Source organism: Castor canadensis, chromosome 11, assembly GCF_047511655.1.
Source record: "Castor canadensis chromosome 11, mCasCan1.hap1v2, whole genome shotgun sequence".
Classification (NCBI taxonomy): Eukaryota; Metazoa; Chordata; class Mammalia; order Rodentia; family Castoridae; genus Castor; species Castor canadensis.
The window spans coordinates 11,659,679-11,680,386 of record NC_133396.1 but is presented as its reverse complement, the minus strand read 5'-3'; the positions used below and the strand labels follow the sequence as shown (position 1 = coordinate 11,680,386).

Sequence of the window (20,708 nt, the reverse complement as noted above, 5' to 3'; positions counted from 1 at the left end):
GGTATTGAGGGGGGGGAGCGGGAGGGGGTGGAGTGGGTGGTAAGGGAGGGGTGGGGGCAGGGGGGAGAAATGAACCAAGCCTTGTATGCACATATGAATAATAAAAAAAAATAAATAAATAAAATAAAATAAAATAAAATAGCAGTAATGATATCAAATTTTTAGTTAAGGCTAAGAAATATTGAATGAGTGAACACTTGACAAGGCACAAAGTACTTAACTGAGTTCACACAATTTCCTTCTGCCTCACTTTTTCTATAACATGTTGGCTTTTATTATCATTCTGTAACAACCCCTGTGGGCAAGGGTCATCCCTAAAGTATTCTTCTGATTTGGTATCTTTGATAATGATAGGCACAGGACCTTGTAAACATGGAATAACTTAAATTGATTTGTATGTTTCTGTCATCAGTCAATTGTGACATTTGCCTCACTCTGTCACCTTAATGCATTTCAGTGGAGATGACTAACCATGGGGTCTCTAAAATCTAACCGTTTCATGTAGAACTTTATATGGTCTTATCAAAACAACCAGCTTTCACTTGAATACATTTTTCTCAAAAAAGATAAATTTATCTAATATGTATTGAGGATTTACTTTGTGAAAGGCCATGTGCTATCTCATATATACTATTTTATTTTGTCTTTAGAAGTTATTTTGAGAGTTGTGTATTTTTTTTTTAATCTCACAGATGAGAAAACCAATACTCAGAGATGGTAAACAGCTTGCCTGAGTTTTGGAGACAGTGTTAGCACCATGTTAGAACCATGTTCTCAATGACTGCATAAATTACCCCCTTTTTTGTCTTACCATGTTCAAGTCCAATTTTTTGCAGAACTCATACATTACTACAAATGTTGGATCTTGATTTATTTATTTTTTGCAGTAAGTACTGGGGGTTGAACTTAGGGCCTTGAGCTTTCTAGGCAGGTGCTCTACCACTTAAGTCATTCCCTTAGTCCTTTTTGCATTGGTTATTTTTGAGATAGAGTCTTATTTATGCCTGGGCCAGCCTGGACTGTGATCCTCATATTAGAGTTTTCCCAGGTAGGTTGCATGAGTGGTGTGTGCTACTATGCTCAGCCACTGGTTGAGATGAGGTCTCAGGAACTTTTTTCCAGGGCTGCCCTCAAACCAAGATCCTCCTGATGTCTGCCTCTCAAGTAGCTAGAATTACAGGCTTGAGCCACTGTGCCCTGCCAAGGTTGACTTTTCTGACAGAGACAAAATTGGGTATTTCCCTTTATTTCACCCCAGGCAAGATCTGGCTGAAATCTATTTCTTCCAAATGACAGTCCTTGAGTTTTCTTATTGAACTCTGCCATGTGGTACAGATTCACCACTTTGGACTCTATTACTAGTGTTACATCGTCTTTTTTTCAGCAAATTATACATTTTGTCTTGTAAATATAATGAATAGCAAACACATTCTACATTGTTAGGAAGTTGTTTTGTGAGGCAGTGTTGGATAAAAATAACTTTATCATATTCTTTTAAATGTTAGTTTGCATCTGAATGAAATGTGTGATCCAGAAAATATAACATCACTGGTTAAACAACACATCCCTGATGGCAAATTAACAGCACAAAGTGAAGAAAAACTTGTCTATGTTTTGCCCTTTGAAAGGACAAACAAGTTTCCAGGTAATAAAATGTAGAGATTACAGAATGATTTGGTATAACAATGCTGATAAAAATGATAACTGGTTCTAATGCTTGCTAAGGTACCTGGCACTGTGACTGACTATTCAATATTCTCAACCCTAAAGTCACTTCTAATGTCCACGTCACTTATGAGTAAACCACGGCACATAAATATGCTTCAAGTTGCAACATGCACAATTAAGAGGTGTAGGAGAACATCAAGCTAAAATTAGGATTGTTAGGGAAATCTGAGGAATGAATGGAAGAGAGCGGTCAGGTCAGGAAGTGAAGTGGTTTGTGAAAACAGTGGCAGACTATTGAAGGAGAGCTAAGGGGCTTCACATTCAGTATCTAGTCTGTATATATAATGGTATTTAAGTTACTGAACATAATTCTGATCTGCGTGCAACTAAACATAAAATTCACAACTTTGCTGCTGATACAAAAATCTGAAGGGCTACTGTGTTTACCACGTTTCTCCTGCATCTTCCAGTGTGCTGCTTCATTTCCCAAAAGTTTTGAGGTAGATTACTTCTTCTTAAAGTATAGCCCATAAAAATGCATTGATCTTATTGTAAAGTCATAGAATTTACCAACTCTTAGTGGAGAATCCAGGGGCCCTTGCTACATGCTTGAATGAATATATCTGCCATAATCATGGATAAAAAAAAAAGAAGCATAACACGTATTACGTATAAATAAGTACCTAGAATAATCCTAATGTGTAGTAACTATAGTATTTCATCATGTCTAAGATACTCTTAACTAGGATGTACCATGAGGAAAGGAACAGTAGAATCATCTAAGGTCATGTATGATCCATCCTCATGTCGGACATGTTAAAAGTGACTAAATATACTCCAAATCCCCAAAATGATGGTAGTTTCAGATGCATGCACAATGTCTTTGAGATGTGTACCACTGTGAAAACAGAAATCTTTATGAAGACCACACAGAAGTTTTATCAGATTTAAATGCATTCCAAAAGGATGAGCGATTTCAAGAAAGACTGAGAAAGGAACATCCTTTAGGTGGATTAAGAACTCATTAGAATTCCTGAAATCATGACTACATCTCTATTTTTCTTTAACCAACACATAATTTTAAGATAAAAGCTTTAGTTCCCAACATCTTAAAAAAACACTTTCAAAAGGACAGTCTGTCAATCCCTCATAAGAACTAAGAGAGAGAGAGAGAGAGGAAGAAAGAAAGAGAGACAAAGGAAGGAAGGAAGGAAGGAAGGAAAGAAAAGAAAGAAAGGACTACAGCATGAACTTGGGGATAAGCACAAAGTTACACAGTACATATTTTTCCTTTAATTTTTTTCTTCATATTTCTTTTATTATTCATATGTGCATACAAGGCTTGGTTCATTTCTCCCCCCTGCCCCCACCCCCTCCCTTACCACCCACTCCCCCCCTCCCGCTCCCCCCCTCAATACCCAGCAGAAACTATTTTGCCCTTATCTCTAATTTTGTTGTAGAGAGAGTATAAGCAATAATAGGAAGGAACAAGGGTTTTTGCTGGTTGAGATAAGGATAGCTATACAGGGCATTGACTCACATTGATTTCCTGTGCGTGGGTGTTACCTTCTAGGTTAATTCTTTTTGATCTAACCTTTTCTCTAGTTCCTGGTCCCCTTTTCCTATTGGCCTCAGTTGCTTTAAGGTATCTGCTTTAGTTTCTCTGCATTAAGGGCAACAAATGCTAGGTAGTTTTTTAGGTGTCTTATCTATCCTCACCCCTCCCTTGTGTGCTCTCGCTTTTATCATGTGCTCATAGTCCAATCCCCTTGTTGTGTTTGCCCTTGATCTAATGTCCACATATGAGGGAGAACATATGATTTTTGGTCTTTTGGGCCAGGCTAACCTCACTCCAATTCCATCCATTTACCAGCGAATGATAACATTTCGTTCTTCTTCATGGCTGCATAGAATTCCATTGTGTATAGATACCACATTTTCTTAATCCATTCGTCAGTGCTGGGGCATCTTGGCTGTTTCCATAACTTGGCTATTGTGAATAGTGCCGCAATAAACATGGATGTGCAGGTGCCTCTGGAGTAACAGTCTTTTGGGTATATCCCCAAGAGTGGTATTGCTGGATCAAATGGTAGATCGATGTCCAGCTTTTTAAGTAGCCTCCAAATTTTTTTCCAGAGTGGTTGTACTAGTCTACATTCCCACCAACAGTGTAAGAGGGTTCCTTTTTCCCCCGCATCCACGCCAACACCTGTTGTTGGTGGTGTTGCTGATGATGGCTATTCTAACAGGGGTGAGGTGGAATCTTAGTGTGGTTTTAATTTGCATTTCCTTTATTGCTAGAGATGGTGAGCATTTTTTCATGTGTTTTCTGGCCATTTGAATTTCTTCTTTTGAGAAAGTTCTGTTTAGTTCACGTGCCCATTTCTTTATTGGTTCATTAGTTTTGGGAGAATTTAGTTTTTTAAGTTCCCTGTATATTCTGGTTATCAGTCCTTTGTCTGATGTATAATTGGCAAATATTTTCTCCCACTCTGTGGGTGTTCTCTTCAGTTTAGAGACCATTTCTTTTGATGAACAGAAGCTTTTTAGTTCTATGAGGTCCCATTTATCTATGCTATCTCTTAGTTGCTGTGCTGCTGGGGTTTCATTGAGAAAGTTCTTACCTATACCTACTAACTCCAGAGTATTTCCTATTCTTTCTTGTATCAACTTAAGAGTTTGGGGTCTGATATTAAGATCCTTGATCCATTTTGAGTTAATCTTGGTATAGGGTGATATACATGGATCTAGTTTCAGTTTTTTGCAGACTGCTAACCAGTTTTCCCAGCAGTTTTTGTTGAAGAGGCTGCTATTTCTCCATCGTATATTTTTAGCTCCTTTGTCAAAGATAAGTTGCTCATAGTTGTGTGGCTTCATATCTGGATCTTCTATTCTGTTCCACTGGTCTTCATGTCTGTTTTTGTGCCAGTACCATGCTGTTTTTATTGTTATTGCTTTGTAATATAGTTTGAAGTCAGGTATTGTGATACCTCCTGCATTGTTCTTTTGACTGAGTATTGCCTTGACTATTTGTGGCCTCTTGTGTTTCCATATAAATTTCACAGTAGATTTTTCAATGTCTTTAATGAATGTCCTTGGAATTTTGATGGGAATTGCATTAAACATGTAGATTACTTTGGGGAGTATTGACATTTTTACTATGTTGATTCTACCCATCCATGAGCATGGGAGATCTCTCCACTTTCTATAGTCTTCCTCAATCTCTTTCTTCAGAAGTGTATAGTTTTCCTTGTAGAGGTCTTTCACATCTTTTGTTAGGTTTACACCTAGGTATTTGATTTTGTTTGAGGCTATTGTAAATGGAATTGTTTTCATACATTCTTTTTCCGTTTGCTCATTGTTAGTGTATAGAAATGCTAATGATTTTTCTATGTTGATTTTATATCCTGCTACCCTGCTATAGCTATTGATGATGTCTAGAAGCTTCTGAGTAGAGTTTTTTGGGTCTTTAAGGTATAGGATCATGTCATCTGCAAATAGGGATATTTTGACAGTTTCTTTACCTATTTGTATTCCTTTTATTCCTTCTTCTTGCCTAATTGCTCTGGCTAGGAATTCCAGTACTATGTTGAATAGGACTGGAGATAGTGGGCATCCTTGTCTGGTTCCTGATTTTAGAGGGAATGGTTTTAATTTTTCTCCGTTAAGTATAATGCTGGCTGTAGGTTTGTCATATATAGCTTTTATAATGTTGAGAAACTTTCCTTCTATTCCTAGTTTTCTTAGAGCTTTTATCATGAAATGATGTTGGATCTTATCAAAGGCTTTTTCTGCATCTATTGAGATGATCAAGTGGTTTTTGTCTTTGCTTCTGTTAATGTGGTTTATTACGTTTATTGATTTTCGTATGTTGAACCATCCCTGCATCCCTGGGATGAAGCCTACCTGGTCGTGGTGAATAATCTTTTTGATGTGTTGCTGAATTCGATTTGCCATTATTTTGTTGAGGATTTTTGCATCAATGTTCATTAAGGAGATTGGCCTATAGTTCTCCTTTTTGGAGGTGTCTTTGCCTGGTTTTGGGATAAGTGTAATACTGGCTTCATAAAATGTGTTTGGCAGTTTTCCTTCCCTTTCTATTTCGTGGAACAGTTTAAGGAGGGTTGGTATCAGTTCTTCTTTAAAGGTCTGATAGAATTCAGCAGAGAATCCATCAGGTCCTGGACTTTTCTTTTTGGGGAGACTCTTGATTGCTGCTTCAATTTCATTTTGTGTTATAGGTCTATTCAGGTGATTAATTTCCTCTTGGTTCAGTTTTGGATGATCATATGTATCTAGAAATCTGTCCATTTCTTTTAGATTTTCAAATTTATTTGAATATAGGTTCTCAAAGTAGTCTCTGATGATTTCCTGGACTTCCATGGTGTTTGTTGTTATCTCCCCTTTTGCATTCCTAATTCTACTAATTTGGGTTTTTTCCTCTCCTCATTTTAGTCAGGTTTGCCAGGGGTCTATCGATCTTGTTTATTTTTTCAAAGAACCAACTTTTTGTTTCATTAATTCTTTGTATGGTTTTTTTGGTTTCTATTTCGTTGATTTCAGCTCTTATTTTTATTATTTCTCTCCTTCTATTTGTTTTGGGATTTGCTTGTTCTTGTTTTTCTAGGAGTTTGAGATGTATCATTAGGTCATTGATTTGGGATCTTTCAATCTTTTTAATATATGCACTCATGGCTATAAACTTTCCTCTCAAGATTGCCTTAGCTGTGTCCCATAGGTTCCGGTAGGTTGTGTTTTCATTTTCATTGACTTCCAGGAACATTTTAATTTCCTCTTTTATTGCATCGATGATCCATTCTTCATTAAGTAATGAGTTATTTAGTTTCCAGCTGTTTGCATGTTTTTTGTCTTTACTTTTGTTGTTGAGTTCTACTTTTACTGCATTGTGGTCAGATAGTATGCATGGTATTATTTCTATTTAAAGGTCTGAATTCTATCAGACCTTTAAAGAAGAACTGACACCAACCCTCCTTAAACTGTTCCATGAAATAGAAAGGGAAGGAAAACTGCCAAACACATTTTATGAAGCCAGTATTACACTTATCCCAAAACCAGGCAAAGACACCTCCAAAAAGGAGAACTATAGGCCAATCTCCTTAATGAACATTGATGCAAAAATCCTCAACAAAATAATGCAAACCGAACTCAACAACACATCAAAAAGATCATTCAGCACGACCAAGTAGGCTTCATCCCAGGAATGCAGGGGTGGTTCAACATATGAAAATCAATAAATGTAATAAACCACATTAACAGAAGCAAAGACAAAAACCACTTGATCATCTCAATAGATGCAGAAAAAGCCTTTGATAAGATCCAACATCATTTCATGATAAAATCACTAAGAAAACTAGGAATAGAAGGAAAGTACCTCAACATTATAAAAGCTAATATGACAAACCTACAGCCAGCATTATACTTAATGGAGAAAAACTGAAACCATTCCCTCTAAAAACAGGAACTAGACAAGGATGCCCACTATCTCCACTCCTATTCAACATAGTACTGGAATTCCTAGCCAGAGCAATTAGTCAAGAAAAACGAATAAAAGGAATACAAATAGGTAAAGAAACTGTCAAAATATCCCTATTTGCAGATGACATGATCCTATACCTTAAAGACCCAAAAAACTCTACTCAGAAGCTCCTAGATACCATCAATAGCTATAGCAAGGTAGCAGGATATAAAATCAACATAGAAAAATCATTAGCATTTCTATACACTAATAATGAGCAAACTGAAAAGGAATGTATGAAAAAAATTCCATTTACAATAGTCTCAAAAACAATCAAATACCTTGGTGTAAACCTAACAAAAGATGTGAATGACCTCTACAAGGAAAACTATAAACTTCTGAAGAAAGAGATTGAGGAAAACTATAGAAAGTGGAGAGATCTCCCATGCTCATGGATGGGTAGAATCAACATAGTAAAAATGTCTATACTCCCCAAAGTAATCTACATGTTTAATGCAATTCCCATCAAAATTCCAATGACATTCATTAAAGAGATTGAAAAATCTACCATTAAATTTATATGGAAACACAAGAGGCCATGAAAAGCCAAGGCAATACTCAGTCAAAAGAATAATGCAGGAGGTATCACGATACCCAACTTCAAACTATATTACAAAGCAATAACAATAAAAACAGCATGGTACTGGCACAAAAACAGACATGAAGACCAGTGGAACAGAATAGAGGACCCAGATATGAAGGCACACAACTATAACCAACTTGTCTTTGACGAAGGAGCTAAAAATATACGATGGAGAAATAGCAGCCTCTTCAACAAAAACTGTTGGGAAAACTGGTTAGCAGTCTGCAAAAAACTGAAACTAGATCCATGTATATCACCCTATACCAAGATTAACTCAAAATGGATCAAGGATCTTAATATCAGACCCCAAACTCTAAACTTGATACAGGAAAGAGTAGGAAATACTCTGAAATTAATAGGTATAGGCAAGGACTTTCTCAATGGAACCCTAGCAGCTCAGCAACTAAGAGATAGCATAGATAAATGGGACTTCATATAACTAAAAAACTTCTGCTCAACAAAAGAAATTGTCTCTAAACTGAAAAGACCACCCACAAAGTGGGTGAAAATCTTTGCTAGCTATACATCAAACAAAGGACTGATAACCAGAATATATAGGGAACTTAAAAAACTAAATTCTCCCAAAATTGATGAACCAATAAAGAAATGGGCAAGTGAACTAAACAGAAATTTCTCAAAAGAAAAAATTCAAATGGCCAAAAAGCACGTGGAAAAATGCTCACTATCTGTAGCAATAAAGGAAATGCAAATTAAAACCACACTAAGATTCCACATCAGCCCGGTTAGAATAGCCATCATTAACAACACCATTAACAACAGGTGTTGGCGAGGATGTGGGGAAAAAGGAACCCTCTTACACTGCTGATGGGAATGTAATACAACCACTCTGGAAAAAAATTTGGAGGCTACTTAAAAAGCTAAACATTGATCTACCATTTGATCCAGCAATACCACTCTTGGGGATATACCCAAAAGACTGTGACACAGGTTACTCCAGAGGCACCTGCACACCCATGTTTATTGCAGCACTATTCACAATAGCCAAGTTATGGAAACAGCCAAGATGTCACACTACTGACGAATGGATTAAGAAAATGTGGTATTTATACACAATGGAATTTTTTACAGCCATGAAGAAGAACGAAATGTTATCATTTGCTGGTAAATGGATGGAACTGGAGAACATCATTCTGAGTGAGGTTAGCCTGGCCTGAAAGACCAAAAATCGTATGTTCTCCCTCATATGTGGACATTAGATCAAGGGCAAACACAACAAGGGGATTGGACTTTGATCACATGATAAAGCGAGAGCACACAAGGGAGGGGTGAGGATAGGTAAGACACCTAACAAATTAGCTAGCATTTGTTGCCCTTAATGCAGAGAAACTAAAGGAGATACTTTAAACCAACTGAGGCCAATAGGAGAAGGGGACCAGGAACTAGAGAAAAGGTTAGTTCCAGAGGAATTGACTTGGAGGGTAACACACATGCACAGGAAATGAATGCCTGTCAACTCCCTGTATGGCTGTCCCTGTCTCAACTAGCAAAGGCCCTTGGTTCTTCATATTATTGCTTGTGCTCTCTCTTCAACAAAATTAGAGATGGGGCAGGGTAGTTTCTGCCGGGTAGCGAGTGGGTGGTGGGGGAGGGAGGGGGTGGGGGGGTTATGGGAGGGGGTCGGGGAAGGGGGGAGAAATGATCCAAACATTGTATGCACATATGAATAAAATAAAAATTAAATAAGTAAATAAATAAAAATAAAAACTAAATGCCCCAAAAATCATTGCACCAATAAAGAAATGGGCAACTAAACTAAAGGGAACCTTTTCAAAGGAAGAAATCCAAATGGCCAAAAAACACATGAAAAAATGCTCATCATCCCTGGCCATAAAGGAGATGCAAATAAAAACCATACTAAGATCCCACCTCTCTCTTGTTAGAATAGCTATCATCAAGAACACCACCAGAAACAAATGTTGGAGAGAATTTGGGGAAAAAGGAACCCTCGTACACTGCTGGTGGGAATGTAAGCTAGTATAACCACTTTGGAAAACAATATAGAGGCTTCTTAAAGAACTAAACATATATCTGGCATACGATCCAGCAATCCCACTCCTAGGGATATACTCAAAGGAATGCGACTCAGGTTACTACAAAGACACCTGCACACCCAGGTTTATTGCAGCACTATTACAATAGCCAAGCTATGGAAACAGCCAAGATGCCCCACTACTGAAAAATGGATTAAGAAAATGTGGTGTTTATACACAAAAGAATTTTACTCAGTCATGAAGAAGAATGAAATTTGTCATTCGCAAGTAAATGGATGGAACTAGAGAACATCATCTTAAGCAAAGTTAACCAGGATCAGAAGGCCAAAAATCTCATGTTCTCCCTCGTATGCGGATTATAGACCCAAAATAAATGCAGAAATATTATTGGACATTGGTCATACACTAAGGGGAGAACACACACTGGAGAAATAGGGAAAGGGAAGGAAACCTAAAAACTTGAATGTGGTTGATGTGCTCACTGTACAGGAATGACATTCACCCAAAAGAAGATATTCTTAACCAGAGAATCACAGAAATTTACTCTGTAGTTGTGCTTCTCAGAGGAGAGGATCCACAGCTTTTACCAGATTCTCCAAGGTTTCCAACACCCAGCAATCCTCTTACAGACTAAAAGGTGAAAGGCTGATTATTTTCAAGTAGTGTACCTTTCTTATTTTTATGTACAGGTAAGGCATTAATTAGCTAGAAAAATCAAATTATCTCTGCCCTATAAAATACAACTATAGAGAGTATGAAATACAAATACAACCAACGTGCATCAAATTTGATCCACTGTTTCAAACACTCATGAAGCATCAAATTCCTCAAATTAGGGGTGAATTTTATATCTACTACCAAGGTTGAAGATGCCCAAAGGCTTTATTATATAAATATTGTTCCTTCTCCCACTGTTCACTGCCCATCTCCCCAAGAAAACTAAGGCTAAGGCAATATTTCACTTGTATGTCAACAGAACTATGGACTCCTCTCTGGGAAAGTCCTTATATTTCAATGAAGAAAGTTCCAGGCATTCAGTTTTCACAATGCATATTTTCCAACCCAGGACAAGGTTTTCCTAATTGTTCAAGACACTTGGAAAAAATGTTGGCTTTTCCTAGCTTAAAATGTAGTAATGTACAGCTAATCAATGTGGCAGGAGGTTTAGGATACTGGTACAAAGCAGACAAATCAGCATAAGAACAGTGGCAAACAACGTGATCTAAAGGAAAAATATACGTGTATTGCTTTCTGAAATTCAGTAGATTTTCAAATTACAGGTAAAGTATCTTGGAGATAATCTGATTTTGGATTCTGTTTTCATGAACTAAAATAAAATCAATATCATCACTAATATTTCCTCCTAGTCTTATCCAAATTTATTTGGTTTGTCTGAGAAATGGGACAAAGCTAGACAAATTTAGCACATGATTTATAGACTATTCAATTTAAATTACAGAAGAACAAAAGTGTGGGATGGTGGAATGAGTCAAGTGGTAAGAGGGCCTGCCTAGCTATCTTAAGGCCTTGAGTTCCAACCCCAGTACCCCACAAAAAAAAATTGAAACAGAAGAGCAAAAATAAAGTTGATTTGACTTTGGTGGTAAAAATTGAATAAAATGTAGACAACGATCAAAGGAGGATGGTTTTGACATTGAGTTGAAACAAAAATATAGAGGGGATTTTTTTCTTGAGTATATTCAAAAGAGAAATATGAGCATTTAACACATCTATAAGTGGTATAGGTGCAAATGTCATTATAGTACAGAATTCAGAGCTAAGACAACACACTTTCTCTTCCAAACTACTGCAATGCCTCCCTAGAAGGCTCTGTGATTCCTTATTTTATTTATTCTGATGGCCGTCAGAGTATTGTTTCTATTCTAAAAGTTTCCATGTCTTCCCACAAGGAAAGACAAACTCCCATGGCATAAATTGGTGAGCACACCATTTAAGGCTTGCTGTGGCTCCAGCCTGCAATTCCATCACAGCTAGGACCTTGCCTGTGTTGTGCCTTCTCTATACACTCTCTGTCATGGCATTACTATTTTCCAAGATAAACCTGACTTCCCTTTGGGATTTTGTTCTTTTGGTTTGCATTTTCCATCTCTAAAAAGTAAAATACTTCTTTAGGAAATCTTGGCTCTCATTTATTTTCAGGAATTAGTGTCCCCTTGTTTTGGTTGTCATAATTCTTTTTATTACTCAATTGGGTGGATGATTTACTTTAATAGATAATCCTGTCTTTGTAAAGTTGCTGCAACCAATGTCTGCATGCTTACCTACTTATAAACTCTCTGAAAATAGAAACTATGTACTTGACAGCTTTTACCCCTCATTGGTATCAATTTTTGGAATTATTGACAGGAAAGTCAATAAATATTTATTAGATGACAATTTAATTGGGGTTGTTTTAAAAACACAAATTAGAATAAATGCATGCAAGCTACAAATAAAAATGATTTTATCAAGGAATTCCAAATAAAGAATTTGGAGAATTTGTGAGCTTTAGCTTTTCATTAACAATACTTGTAATCTTGTGCAAATTCCTGTCGACCTTTGGGCCACAGTTACTTTTTTTCTAAAACAAATGTCAAGATGCTGTCCAGGTTTTCCTCAAACTCCATGTGTGTGTGTGTGGTAATGGGATTTGAACTCAGGTCCTCACATTTGCTAGGCAGGTGATCAACAATTTGAGCCATGCCTTCTGCTCTTTTTGCTTTGACTATTGTTTAGATAAATTCTCAACTTTATGCCCCTCCCCCTGGCCTGAACTGTAATCCTCCTATTTACATTTCTCATGTAGCTGGGATGGCACCCAGACTTTTACTGGTTGAGATAGGGCTTGTGAAGTTTTTACCCTGGGTTGGCCCCAAATGACTATCCTCCCAATTTCTATCTCATGAGTAACTTGAGCCAATGAGCCTGGAGAAATGATTATTTTATGAGCAATTTGGCTACATTCCAAGGAAGAGTATGATGGAAATAAAGAAAGATGCATACATAAAAATAAAATATATATTTATATATGTGCACACATATATACTTATATGTATTCACAATTATATACACAGCCACTGAAAATTTCCCACAAAAATACAAGTGAAATACTTTAAAGTATAATATGAATTGATCTTACATCTACCAAAATTATTAAACTATTAGCTCTTAACTTTATAATAAAAATAAAGACATTTACAGTAAACATACTTACAACATAGAAGCAAAATGACAAAATGCCACTCTTTTTCCTCCTGTTGTGAAAACTGAATGAAATCACGTATGTTAAGAAGATAAGAGACATGACATAACCAACAATATACAGAACCCAAAATCAATAAAAATATTAAGAACAAAGACAAACGTCTTCCAGGAAACCATTTGAACCAAACCTTGTCATAAATGAGAATTTAAAATCATTTCATATATGGTTCTTTAAGTGTCATTGAACATGTGTGGAGGGGTAATGACAGCAAAACACCACAAAAAGCAGTTTAGACTTTCTGTCATGCAACAGAGACATCCAAAAACCCAAAAAGAACTGGTAGAACCAACATTGACCTCACATAAGTCAAAGGTTTATAATGAACAAATTCTTAATAAAAAACGTAACTTTAAAATGGTAGACATGTTTTGGGCATTCTGACTTGGCCTCATCATGTCCCCAGTTTGGTGACACTCTTGAAGATGGAAGCCTAAATATTCTTAATGTGGGCTACAGGTCCTTGGTTCTAGAAATAACAGAAAAGATCTTATGAAAGTACTGTAAATGTTTGCTCTAACCTGTCTGGGAACTCCCTGAGGATGGTGGAAGTCACTTGTCTCTATTTCAGTTAAAGTAGAATTCACTCAGAGTGGAAAAGTGGTAAAAATTGGTTAAGATTCTAGGTTTTAACTGCTAGCTGATCACTAGTTTCAATGAAAGTCTGGCTAAGTCTTTAAAGAGTGTCCCTGACACAAGTCAATCTGCAAAGCCTGGTGTTCAAGGAAGTCCCTGTCAAAACAGCAACTGAACACCAGATTTAAAAAACAAAACAAAACATAACCAAAAACCCCAAAAACCAGAAGCAGGAAGTTTAGTGACCACACACATAAAGGTATAGTCTTTCAAAAACAATTCGGAAATAGAATAAGCTAAAGGTGACAGAGAATCTGATATCTAGATTTACTGTGTTATAAAATTCAAATGTCCATTTTTTGACAAGATTACTAACAAAAAGAAACAGGAAATTTTGATCCTTTTTCATAGGAGCAAAATAAGTTAATAAAAATAATCTGTTAAGAAATCCAGACACTGGACTTACAAAGCAATTATACTACAATTATATTACATACACTCAAAAAGCTAAAGGAAACAATGGACAATGAACAAAAAAAGAAATCAAGAAAATTATATATGAAAAGAGAATATCAGTGAAGGAACATAAATTATGAAAAGGAACCCAAACAGAAATTCTGGAGTTGAAAAGTACACTAACAAAAAGAAAAATTCACTAGAGCCATTTATTAATAGATTTGAGTTGGCAAAAGAAGAGTAATAAACTTGAAGATAGGACAATTGTAATTATTCATTATGAGGAGTAGAAAGAAAAGAGAATAAGAAAAATATATGCAGCCTGAAGGACCTGAGGGATAATATCCAGTGACATGTACCTGGGAGTTCCAAAGAAGAGTAAAGAAAAGGACAGCATATTTAAATAATAGTGGTTGAAAATTCCCATATTTGATGACAGATACAAGTCTACACATCTAAGAGGCTTCACAAACTCAAAGTAGGATAAACTTAAAGAGACCTCTTTTGAGGCAGTTTGACCTCAACTGTCTATAATAAAACTGTTGAAATATGAACAGAAAAAAAGAGAATCTTGAAAGGAGCAAGAGATACTTGACTTATTACATGTGAAGGATCAATAACACAATTGACAGTCAATTTCTTATCAGAAATTATGGGGGCCAAAAACCAATGAATGATGTACTTAAAGTGCTGAAAGAACTGTCAGCCAATAATTCTAAATTTGTAATATTTGTCATTCAAAAATGACATGTTCAAAAATGACACAATTGACACATTTTGAGATAAACAGAAGCAGGGGAGATCATTACCATTTGATCAGCTCTACATGCAATGCTAAAGGGAATCCTTCAAGTTGAAATGAAAGAACATTAGACGGTAACTTGAAGCTGTATGAAGAAATAAATATTTCTAGTAAAGGTAAATACTCTGATCAATTGTTCACCAAAAAGTTGGATCTCCTAGAGCAAATGTATAAATCCCTAGAAACACACAAATTACTTTCACTGACATAAAAATAAAAAAATCACATATGTAAATTGTAAAATACAGAGATTGAATTAGTAATCAAAACCGTCCCAACAAATGAAGCATAGCAGCACAGACTTCATTGGTGAATTGTATCCAACATTTAAAAGAATTTATTCATCCTTTTCAAACTCTCCCAAAAACTTGAAGAGCAGGGAGAACTTCCTCATTCTTTATGGCCAGTATGGTCTGATACAAAAAAAGATTAACATGTCACAAAGGAAAATTGAAGATCAATATCACATATTGACATTGAAAACATTCAAAAGTATTCTAGTAAGCAAAAATATGACAGCATGTTAAAAGGAGCATGCACCAGTTTTTCATTGGTTTCCAAAGTGGTTGTGCTGGCTTGCATTCCCACCAGCAGTGTGTGAGGTTTCCTTTTTCCCTGCATCCTCGTCAACATGTGCTGTTGGTGGTGTTCTTGATGACAGCTATTCTAACAGGAGTGAGGTGAAGAGGTCTGGTAGAGATGAACCAATGAGGGTTGTAATATATGTGTGCATGGAAGCAATGCTAGGAATCTCTCTGTATAGCCATCTTCATCTCAAACTAGCAGAGACTCTGTGTCTTTCTCATGTTTTCCCTTCAACGAAATCAGAAAACCAGAGGGTAGAATAGGTTCTACCCAGAATTGGGAGCAGGGAGGCAAACAATGTATACACATATGAATAAACATAAAAACAATAAAATGAAATTAAAAAAAAAATGACAGCATGTTAAAAGGAGCATGCACCAGAACCAATTGGAACCATCCTCATGAATGCAAGGGAAGTTACAGCAGTCAATGTAATACCTCACATTAACAGACGAAGGGAGAAAGCCCCAAATGATCAATGATCAACTCAATTGATGAGTTTGACAAAATCCAACCCTGTTTCATGATTTAAAAAATACTCAGTAAACTACCGATAGAAGCAACTTCCTCCACATGAAAAAGGCAACTTGTGAAAAACCTCAGTGAACACCATAATCAAGAGTGAAGGATGAACGCTTTCCCTTTAAGCAATGATAAGGATACTTGCTTTTATCACTGCTACTCATCACTGTACTGAAAGTTCTAAACAAAGCAACCAGGCAGGAAAAACAAAGAAAAAAGCATCTAAAATGGGAAAGCAGAAGAAAAAAATCTATTCACATATGACATGATCCTATCTACAGAATTTTTAAGAATCCACGAGAAAGTTGCTGAAGGTGATAAATTCAGAAAATAGCAGGACCCAAGATTAACAAAAATTATTCTTGTTTTATACTCCAACAATGAAGCATTAAAAATGGAAAATAAGAAAAATTGCATTAACAATAGCATCTCATAGAAAAAATATGTAGGAAGAAATTTAACAAAGGAAGCAAAATACTTATGTACTAGAAGCCATAAAATAATGTTGAAAGACGCTCAAGACCTGAATAAATGGAAAGTTATCCTGTGCTCAGGGACCAGAAGGCTTCATCTTGTTAAGGTAAAATATTCCCTCAGAATATTCTAAAGGTTTAATACAATTCCTATTAAAATTTCAACTTTTTTTTCAGAAACATACAAGTCCATCATCAAATTCATGGAGAGGGGGCCACCAATATCCTGAAAGGTCTTGGAAATGAAACAGAGTTGAAAGACTCACAGCTCTTGATTTCAAAATTTGCTACAAACTATACCAATTAAAACAATGTGACACTAGCATAAGAACAGCCAAATAGAAAAAAAGAATAGAAGTGAAAATTCAGAAATAAATACACATGTCAATAGACAATTGATTTTTGGCAAGGGTCCCATAAACAATTTTATGGGAAAGAACAGTCTTTTCAGTGAATAATGCTGAGACAACCAGATTCTCATATGCAAAAGGATGGTTTGACTTCTACCTCACACCATATGCAAAATTTAACTCAAAATGGATGGATGACTTAAATGTAAAACCTGCAATAATAAAAACTTAGAAAGAATAAATGCTCATGATATTTGATTTGACAATGAATTTTTAGGTATGACACTAAAAGCGTTAGCAACAAAAGAAAAAAGTAAATAAATTGGACTTCATCAAAATTAAAAACGTATTCATTGAAAGACATTATCAAGAAAATTACACTACAACATACAGAATGGGAGAAAATGTTTGCAAATTATATATCTCATAAAGGATTAATATTCAGGATGTATAAGGAGCTTCTATAATTCAGAAGCAAAAAACCAAATGCCCCAATAAAAATTGACTTAAATAGACATTTTTTCAAAGAAGATGCTCAACATCATATGTCATTAAGGAAATGAAAATCAAAGCCATATTGAGTCATTTTACACCTTCTAGAATAGCTATCATAATTAATAGTAAGAAACAAACAAAAAAGAAAACAAGTATTGGTGAGAATGTGAAGGAATTGAAAACTGTCAACATTGATAACAGGAATATAAACTGGTACAGCTACTGTGGAAAACAGTTTGATCATTCCTCAAAAGCTTGAACTTGGAATTTTCATAAAATCCCACCACTCCACTCACAAGTGTATGGTCAAAAGAATTCAAAAGCAAAGGCTGAAATAGACATGGGTATTGCACTGTTTATTCAGTGTATTATTCATGATAGCCTAAATGAGGAAACAACGCAAGTATCCATCCATAAATGACAAATGTGTTATACACAAACAACGGAACATTATTTTATCATAAAAGGAATGGAATTGTCACATACTACAATGTGAATGAACAATAAAAACATTATGCTATGTGAACTAAACCAGTCCCCCAAAGACAAATATTATGTGATTGTTTGAGACATGTAGAGTAAGAAAATTCATAGAAATTGAAAATAGATTAGTGATAACCAGGGACTGGGATAGGAGGCAATAGGGAATTATTGCTTAATGAGCATAAAATTTTTGTTTGGAGGTGGTGGTGGAAAGATTTAGAAACATGTAGTGGTGATGGTTTGTAATTAGTGTTTCTGAATTTCACATTTAGAATAGTTAAAATGGCAAATTTTATGTTATATATTATAATTTTTTAAAAAAACTTTAGGAAAGAAATGAAATTATTAATGTCACAAACTACCCTTGTAGCCATCTTAAACAAAAATGTCATTTTTTTCTTCTACAAAATTGGAGAACAAAAGGCCGAACAGGTCCTGCCTGGAGGATTGGTGCCAGTGGGAGGGGTAGGAGGTGAGGAAAGTGTGTGGGAGGGTGACCACAGTACAAATATTGTGTACACATGTTTGTAAATGGAAAAATGATACCCGTCAAAACTACTCCAGGGATAAAGAAGAATGGTAGAGGGGATGAATTTAAGTATGATATATTTGATATACTGTAAGAACTTTTGTAAATACCACAATGTACTCCTCTCCCAGCACAATAAAAAAAGTTAAAAAAATGTATTATTCAGTGTCGACTTTTCTGATTAAATTATCTAATGTATTTGTTTTATGAATACTGTCACTTACATAAATAAATACATCTCCACTTGTAAATGTAGCCTCTTGTGAATTTGAAGCATACTACACTAAATATACAAAAAAAATGAGCAAGCAGTAGATTGGAACTTCAACTGCAGCCTGCTCAAACCGGTAAGCAGATGGGTAGAGGCCTGAAATCCATAGCTGGAATTGAACTTTGTTCTGACAAGAAAGTATAAATGCACATTACAATTTTTACAAGTTTTTAGTAAAATGTAGAACATATGAAATATAATCCAATGAAATTGCTTTTTTCTTAATAAGACTACATCAGCCTGGCATGGAGGCTCATGCTGCCTGTAAGCCTGGTTACTCTGGAGGTGGGGAATGGGAGGATCATGGTTCTAGGCCAGCTGGGCAAAATGTTCATGTGACCACATCTCAGCCAATGGCTGAGTGTGGTGGCGTGCAGCTGTCATTCCAGATACACAAGAGACTGAAATTGGGAGGATTGCAGTTCCAGGCCAATTTGGGCAAGAATGTTCACGAGCCCCCCATCTGAACAGAAAAAGCTGGATGTAGTGGCACACACCTGTCCTCCTAGCTACTGTGGAAGCATAAATAGGAGTTCTGGGATCTATGTTGACCAGAGTAAAAAGGATGACCTATCTCAAAAATAGCCAGACCAAAAAGGGCTAGAGGCATGACTTCAGTGGTAGAGCAGCTGCCTAGCAGGCATGAAGCCCTGAGTTCAAACTTCAATACCACTAAAAAAGTATATCTTGTTGATAAATGCTTTCCAGACTAAGGGATATGCCATTATCCAAATTTGTTGTTGTAATTAATGAAATGGTTATTCACCACTTTCTGATACAGATAGGGAGAAGGTCTCAGAATAAGTCAAGTTGTTGATACTACAGTGAATCAAACAGTGACAGAATGACCAAAAGGGGAAATTCATCCATCTAAATACTAATTGTCCATGATAGAATGATTCAGCTTTGATTCCAATGTAGAAAACTGGAATTTTTTTCATGTAAAGTTATCTCTTCTTTTTATTCTTAGTAACTATAAATGGTTCAATACTATAGATAATTACATATGGCATGAAACTTTGGGATAGCTTTGCATTTGTTCTCATTCAAATATTTGACAACTTATATAATAATATAAATTTATATATTATGCATACTTACTTTTATATTCTAACTATATTCTTTACAAATTTTATATTTTAAACTTTACCAAGTGATACAAATTGTAGACCATGTCACCACATTGTAATGATTTCCAAATGTGTCTTATAATTTGCTTGATATTTTGTTAAGCTCTGCTTATGATACTTTCTGAGCTATTATTTCACCTAAGAAATCCCATTAGGCTCTCCCATGAATAGATTTTAAATTGATTATTTTTAGATGACCCAGGAATCTTAGGTGTGAATAGAAAGAGATATGGGAAGATACATCCCTTACTACTGAAATCCTGCCTACTTATCCACTAACCCAACTAACAACATTGGTCAAAATGAAGTTCTTCTTGGAGTATAGGAGCCAGGGGAAAGGAAGACACATTCAGTTTGCTCTTCTTTTTTTCTACCCTCGTAAGGTGAAGGAAGTCTTAATTTTATCCTTAGTACTTTCTCCTTATTATAGTCACTGAAAGCTATACATTTCTGAGGACAATTTTATCAGCTGCCAACAAATTTAGATATTCAGGCTTTCATTAACAGTGAATTAAAAATATTTTCTAATTTCTCTTGTGATTTCTTCTCTGACCTATTATTTATTAGGACTTCATTATTTAATTTCCAGATATTTCAGAATTTTCTAGGTATCTTAATATTATTGTTTCCTAATTGAATTACATTATGGACAGAGGACATACTCTATATAATATGAACCTTTTAAAGTGCTGTTTTAACCACTGAATTTTACTTTAATTTGCTAAATAGCAATTAATAACTAATATAATTTGATTTTAAAGAAATTGTAAAGAGAATGATCATCACTTATATTTATCTACATATTTGCCATTTCTGATTATTCATTACTTTATGTGGATACAAATTTCCATGGGGTATTATTTTTCTGTCTTAAAAACTTCCTTTAATAATTTTTGAAGTGTAGATATGCTGGCAATAAACTCTCTCAGCTTTAATTTTCCAAGAAACTCACTGTTTCTCTTATTTTGAAGTACA

The 20,708-nt window shown here is 35.5% G+C and overlaps 1 pseudogene; it reads right to left on the bottom strand.

Annotated features, from left to right (window-relative positions):
* Positions 1 to 20,708, bottom strand: part of LOC109674896 (ABC-type organic anion transporter ABCA8A-like) — a 78,733-nt pseudogene that overhangs the window by 16,577 nt on the left and 41,448 nt on the right.